The sequence below is a fragment of the Hemiscyllium ocellatum genome, chromosome 30, assembly GCF_020745735.1.
Source record: "Hemiscyllium ocellatum isolate sHemOce1 chromosome 30, sHemOce1.pat.X.cur, whole genome shotgun sequence".
Classification (NCBI taxonomy): Eukaryota; Metazoa; Chordata; class Chondrichthyes; order Orectolobiformes; family Hemiscylliidae; genus Hemiscyllium; species Hemiscyllium ocellatum.
Genome location: NC_083430.1, coordinates 52,614,228 through 52,621,662, shown reverse-complemented (window position 1 = coordinate 52,621,662; position 7,435 = coordinate 52,614,228).

Genomic DNA, 7,435 nt, shown 5'->3' with positions numbered 1-7,435 from the left:
TACTGTGTTGTCAGCTTCCACTGTTTTTCCTTGTTTTCTCATAATTGCATGATGCTTGTTTTTTTTCTCTCCTTGGATCACATTGTTCTTGCTGTTTTGTTTTCTATTATTACTTAGTATCATTCAATAATTTCAATACGCCCGGTTATGGACTCAGTGGACTCTTGGCCATGAGGAAGCAGAGTGTGCATTCCCTGCTTTAGAACTTTAGGACTGAAATGAACTTTTTATAATGCTGATCTTTTAACTTTATTTTTTCATTTTTAAAAATTTATACCTAAGATGTTGCACCCAGGTATCTTTGTACCTAAAATGGCGCCGGAAATGGCGACTTTTGACACTTCTCGCTTTACTCATTTATCGTGTGCGACAATAAACATAATTTCTTCATTAGTGTCTAGTCCATGTTTAATATGTGATGATCATGGTGTCACTTGACTTTTTAAAATATCATGGAAAACTTTGTTCGTATCAGGAAATTATATGAACTTCAATACATTTTTTTTTGCCTTAATATATTTTTTACCAAATCATATTTATGCTTTTACAGTTGGTTAGCCATGAAAAAAAATGCAGAAAATAGTTTCCTGCACTTCATACCGTGTGAGATAATCTCAGTGCTCTATCTAAACTAGGCGTTTTAATGTCAGGATTACAGGTGCAGCGTTACTGTAATTAAGTATTTTGTAAGACCAAACCAATTGATTTTGGTTTCCTTCATCTTAAATTCTGATACTTGGCTGTCGGTTCCATCTCCCTCCGAGCCAGTGTTTTAGGCAGAACCAGAGTGATCAAAGCCTCAGCTGAAACAAGATTTTAACTCCATATTCAGAGATCATCTACTTGCAACTCTGACCTATCACTCACCAAAACCCCTGCCTATCTGCTGTGGAAATCTTCAACAAAGCTTTTGTTATCTCCAAACTCAATTGTATCAATGTTTGCCTTCTCATCCAAATCATTCAAAATATTTTGCTTGTGTCTTGGACAAATTCTCATTCACCGAGCACCCTTGTTCTAACTGACATGCATTGATTGCAATTTTAAAATAAGTATTTAAAATTGCTGCATGGCATTGTCCTTAATTATCTCTCACCTACAAGATTCATAGCTCTGAAAGTGGAGTCAGGTACACAGAGTGGTGAAGAAGGCTTTCAGTATGCTTGTTTTCAACAGTCAGAGCATTGGGTGTGGGAGTCAGGACGTCTGTTGCAGCTGTACATGATGTTAGTAAGGCCATATTTAGAGTACTGCATGCAGTTCTGGTTGCCCGATTATAGAAGGGTATTATTAAACTAGAAAGAGTGCAGAAAAGATTTACCATGATGTTACCTGGATTGGAAGTTTTAAGTTATAAGGAGAGGTTGGATAGGCTGGAATATTTTGCCTTGGAGTGTAGGAGACTGAGATGTGACATTATGGAAGTCTATAAAATCACGAGAGGCATAGATAAGGTAGATAGCTAACAGCTTTTCCCCATGGTAGGGGAGTCTAAAACTAGAGGGCATAGGTTTAAGAGGAGAGATGAAAAAGGGTCCAGAGAGGCAATTTTTTTCGCACAGAGGGTGGTGATAGTCTGGAACAGGCTGCCAGAGGTGGCGAAGACAAATACAATTTTATAATTTAAGGAACTTGGACATAGATGGGCTAGGTATGGAAGGATATGACCAAATACAGGAAAATGGGACTAGATTAATTGTCAAAACTGGGCAGCATAGACAAGTTGGACCAAAGTGCCTGTTCCATGCTGTTAACCTCTATGACTCTATAAGTTGACAGTCAAGCTGGAACCAGTAGAATGGAGCAAATTGATGTGTGGTTTTAGATGCTTTACCTGGAAATGGTATCAGTATGATTTATGTCAAAATATTATCTGAGTAAGTCTGCAAGGCAGTGGCTTGTCAGTACACATTGTGTTTGCATCATGCTTGAGTACAATGGTATTTATTTCTACACTTCACGTTTTTCACTACATTACAAGTTTATTAGTGCTGTGCGTTCACTTGTTATTTTACAGGTTTGGGTACAGCGATAGTCTCAGGGTTACACAGTGGCAAAAGAAAGTGCATTATATTGAAAACCTCTCAGGATGAGATAAACAGATCAAAGTCATGTTTTCATCAAGAAACACCATGAATGCCATTATAGGATTAGCCATTTCATTCAGATGCTGTGATATAATGTCAGTCAGAACTCAACAGCACTGTCCCTTTGAACTTCTGGAAAGAGTTCAAAAATTTTTTCATTTTCTCTAAATAGTCCTGTTAGGAATGAATAATTGATTGAAAAACCTGCATGGACATAACAGCTTGAGCTGAGAAAATTGGTAGACGCATATAGAATAAAATGAAAATAAACGAACAATATAAATGAAAGGAGGAAGAAGTTAGTGCAGATGCTGAAATTTGTACTGAAAAGAGAAAAGAGCTGGAAATCACAGCAGGTCAGGCAACATCCATGGACGGAGGAAGCTAACATTTGGAGTCTAGATGACTCTTCATCGGAGCTAAATACAAGAAATATACAAATTAACAATATTCCTTTGTTGCCTGAATAGCTTTCCCTGTGTGGACCATCCTGGCTGTTTCCGCTCTCCACTATGGTCGCATTCCTGTCACTCCCATTTTACCTGCTGCTGCTTCTTGATGCTCAATGCCTCTCTCCACTCCTGCTCAAACCCAGATGCCTCTCTCCTGCTGCAAGCTGACCCCCCTCTCCCTTTTGGTGAATCTCTTGTTGCATTTCTTGCAATCACACTTTTGTTTACCTGCTTCCTTGCAGCAAGGCCTCTGGAGACAAACAGAAGCATGGCAAGCAAAGCAATAAGAGGCTCACTCACCTGGAGGAGATTAGGCAAAGGCAGAAGGCAGGCACTGGTGATCGAGTGGGAACTCCGTAGATGAATTGTAATGCCAGTTTATGATCCTGTTTGTTTTGGGGAGTGGAAAAAATCATATTGGGGAGTGGGAGGATAGCAACATCAGGTCTGTGAAGCTGCTTGGAGGCAGTGCCATTTCTGTGGAATTGGAGGGAGTGAGGTAGTGGCAGTAGCAAGTGAGAATGAGAGAGTATGAAGGTGGAGGAAGTTCCGTCCCTTACCTCCTAATTATTGTCTTTAGAGAAAATTGCTCATTGATTGTCACTGGTTCTAATGTCTGGTTCATCGATTTGGAGTTAACACTTGGCTCTTTATGCTCCTGTGAAGCTTCATGGGGTGCTTTGGTACACTGAAGTACTATATTATTGAAAATAGATTTTGCTATTATCTCACACATGGTAATTCATGGACAGATAACTTTTCTTGAACTGATTATTGTCAATGTGTAAGCTTTTTCTTCTGTCTTGAGACCATGATCATACATCTTAGGCAATATGCAAGAAATCAGAGCAGATAACTTCATCTTGTTATTTATCAGCTGAAGAAACGTCATGCTTTGTGATACAGGTATTAGCATGGACATATCATGCCAATCGAACACTAGGTGTCACTGTTCATTAATATAGTGCATAAGAATATAAGACAAACAGGATCATAAACAGGTATTAAAATTCATCTACTGAGTTCCAATACCTTGGAAATGTCATAGGATATATCCTATACTCTTAATATATTCCAATGAATAATCAATCAACTTTGGCCTTCCTGGATTCCATTTCATGCCTTTTCTATGTAAAGTTTTGATCATGGAACAAAATTAATCATTGCACCCGATCATTATCTAACTGGTTCCAGATGCCATGCCATTAGCTGGGTCTTTTTACTTGAAAAAGAAACGATGCAGAAGCATGACCTAATAGATAGAGGGCTAAATTGAGGTTAAACATAGAACAATACAGCACAGAACAGGCCCTCCGGCCCATGGTGTTGTGCCAAACATTTGTCCGAGCTTAAGCACCTATCAATGTACCTATCCAATTGCCGCTTAAAGGTCACCAATGATTCTGACTCTGCCACTCCCACAGGCAGTGCATTCCATGCCCCCACCACTCTCTGGGTAAAGAACCTACCCCTGACATCCCCCCTATACCTTCCACCCTTCACCTTAAATTGATGTCCCCTTGTAACACTCTATTGTACCCAGGGAAAAAGTCTCTGACTGTCTACTCTATCTATTTCCCCGATCATCTTATGAACCTCTATCAAGTCACCCGTCATCCGTCTCCGTTCCAATGAGAAAAGTCCTAACACTCTCAACCTATCCTCGTATGACCTATTCTCCATTCCAGGCAATATCCTGGTAAATCTCCTCTGCATCCTCTCCAAAGCTTCCACATCTTTCCTAAAGCGAGGTGACCAGAACTGCACACACTACTCCAACTGTGGCCTTACCAAGGTCCTGTACAGCTGCAACATCACCTCTCGACTCTTGAATTCAATCCCTTTGCTAATGAACGCTAATACACCATAGGCCTTCTTACAAGCTCTATCCACCTGAGTGGCAACTTTCAAAGAGCTATGTACATAGACCCCAAGATCCCTTTGCTCCTCCACCTTACTAAGAACCCTACCGTTAACCCTGTATTCCGCATTCTTATTTGTCCTTCCAAAATGGACAACCTCACGCTTGACAGCGTTGAACTCCATCTGCCACTCCTCAGTCCAGCTCTGCATCATATCTAAGTCCCTTTGCAGCCAATAACAGCCCTCCTCACTATCCACAACTCCACCAATCTTCATATCGTCTGCAAATTTACTGACCCACCCTTCGACTCCCTCTTCCAAATCATTAATAAAAATTACAAACAGCAGAGGACCCAGAACTGATCCCTGCGGAACTCCACTTGTAACTGGGCTCCAGGCTGAATATTTACCATCTACTACCACTTTCTGACTTCGACCAGTTAGCCAGTTTTCTATCCAATTGGCCAAATTTCCCACTATCCCATCCTCCTGACTTTCCGCATAAGCCTACCATGGGGAAACTTATCAAATGCCTTACTAAAATCCATGTACACTACATCCACTGCTCTACCCTCAACCACATGCTTCATCACCTCTTCAAAGAATTCAATTAGACTTGTAAGGCAAGATCTACCCCTCACAAATCTGTGCTGGCTGTCCCTAATCAAGCAGTGTCTTTCCAGATACTCATAAATCCTATCCCTCAGTACCCTTTCCATTACTTTGCCTACCACCGAAGTACGACTGACTGGCCTGTAATTCCCGCGGTTATCCCTATTCCCTTTTTTGAACAGGGGCACAACATTCGCCACTCTCCAGTCCCCTGGCACCACCCTCATTGACAGTGAAGACAAAAAGATCATTGCCAGCGGTTCTGCAGTTTCCTCTCTTGCTTCCCACATAATCCTAGGATATATCCCGTCAGGCCCGGGGGACTTGTCTATCCTCAAGTTTTTCAAAATGCCCAACACATCTTCCTTCCTAACAAGTATCTCCTCTAGCTTACCAGTCCGTTTCATACTCTCCTCTTCAACAATACGGTCCCTCTCATTTGTAAATACTGAAGAAAAGTACTCATTCAAGACCTCTCCTATCTCCTCCAACTCAATACACAGTCTCCCACTACTGTCCTTGATCGTACCTACTCTCGTTCTCGTCATTCTCATGTTTCTCACATACGCATAAAAGGCCTTGGGGTTATCCTTGATCCTACCCGCCAAAGATTTTTCATGCCCTCTCTTAGCTCTCCTAGTCCCTTTCTTCAGCTCTCTCCTGGCTATCCTGTATCCCTCCAACGCTCTGTCTGAACCTTGTTTCCTCAACCTTATGTAAGCCTCCTTCTTCCTCCTTACAAGACATTCAACCTCACTCGTCAACCAAGGTTCACTCACACGACCATCTCTTTCCTGCCTGACAGGTACATACAAATCAAGGACACGTCATATCTGTTCCTTGAAAAAGTTCCACATTTCAACGACATCCTTCCCTGACAGCCTATGCTCCCAATTTATGCTCCTCAGATTCTGTCTTGCAGCATCGTATTTACCCTTCCCCCAATTGTAAAACCTGCCCTGTTGCACGTACCTATCTCTCTCCTTAGGGGGCAATGCTTTCACACAGAGGGTGGTATGTATATGGAATGAGCTGCCAGAGGAAGTGGTGGAGGCTGGTACAATTACAACATTTAAAAGGCATCTGGATAGGTATATAAAAATAAAGGTTTGGAGGGATATGGGCCAAGTGCTGGCAAATGGAACTAGATTAGATTAGGATATCAGCTGAAAATGTGTTGCTGGTCAAAGCACAGCAGGCCAGGCAGCATCTCAGGAATAGAGAATTCGACGTTTCGAGCATAAGCCCTTCATCTCAGGTTGGCATGGACGAGTTGCACCAAAGGATCTGTTTCCATGCTGTACATCTCCATGAATATGACTCTGTATGGATCATAATGGAATAGTGTAGGTAAGATAGGCTTCAGATTGGTTTCACAGGTCAGCACAATATTGAGGGCTGAAGGGCCTGCACTGTGCTGTAATGTTCTGTATTCTATGTTCTACTGGAATTTTTCGAGATGTAATTAGTAGAGTTGATCATGGGGAACTAGTGGATGTGAAGATAGTGAGGACTGCAGCTGCTGGAAGTCAGAGTCGATAAAATGTGGAGCTGGATAAAGCACAGCAGGTCAGGCAGCATCAGAAGAGCAGGAGAGTCGATGTTTCAGATAGGACCCTTCATCAGGTGTAATGGATGTGCTTTACTTGGACTTTCAGAAAACTTTTGATAAGGTTCCACATAAAATATCAGTGTGTAAAATTAAAGCAAATGGAATTGAGATATGTATTGACATTGATAGAGAACTGGTTATCAGATAGGAAACAAATTAGGAATAAACAGTAATTTTTCTGATTTATTTCTGATTGGCAGCCAGCGACTAGTGGGTGCTGCAGGGATCAGCGTGATATATATTCATGGAAAGTAAATCTCCTCATCTTGCAGACACCACAAAGCTGGGTGGGAAGATGAGCTGCGGTGAGGAGACAGAGAAGCTTCAATCGGATTTGTACAAGTTTAGTGAGTGAGCAAACACATGGCAGTTGCAGTATAATGTGGATAAATGTGAGGTTATCTATTTGAGTAGCAAAAAAGGGAAGGCTGAATATTAGCAGGAAAGGGGGAGGTGTCCTTTTACACCAGTCATTGAAAGTAAGCATGCACTGCAGTAGGTGGTAAAGAATGCAAATGGTATGCTGTCCTTCATAGTGAGAAGATTTGCATAGAGGAGCAGGGATGTCTTGCTGCAACTGCACAGGACCTTAGTGGGACCACACCTGGAGTATTGTGTACAGTTTTGATCTCCTTATCAGAGGAAGGATGTTCTGGTTTTGGAATGACTGCAATGAAGGCTTGCCAGACGGATTCCTGTCAAGACTAGCACATGAAGAGAGACTCGGTTGGTTAACACTATATTCCCTGTTTAGAGTTTAGAAGAATGAGGGAAATCTTATTAAAATGATAAAATTCCAACAGGGCTCT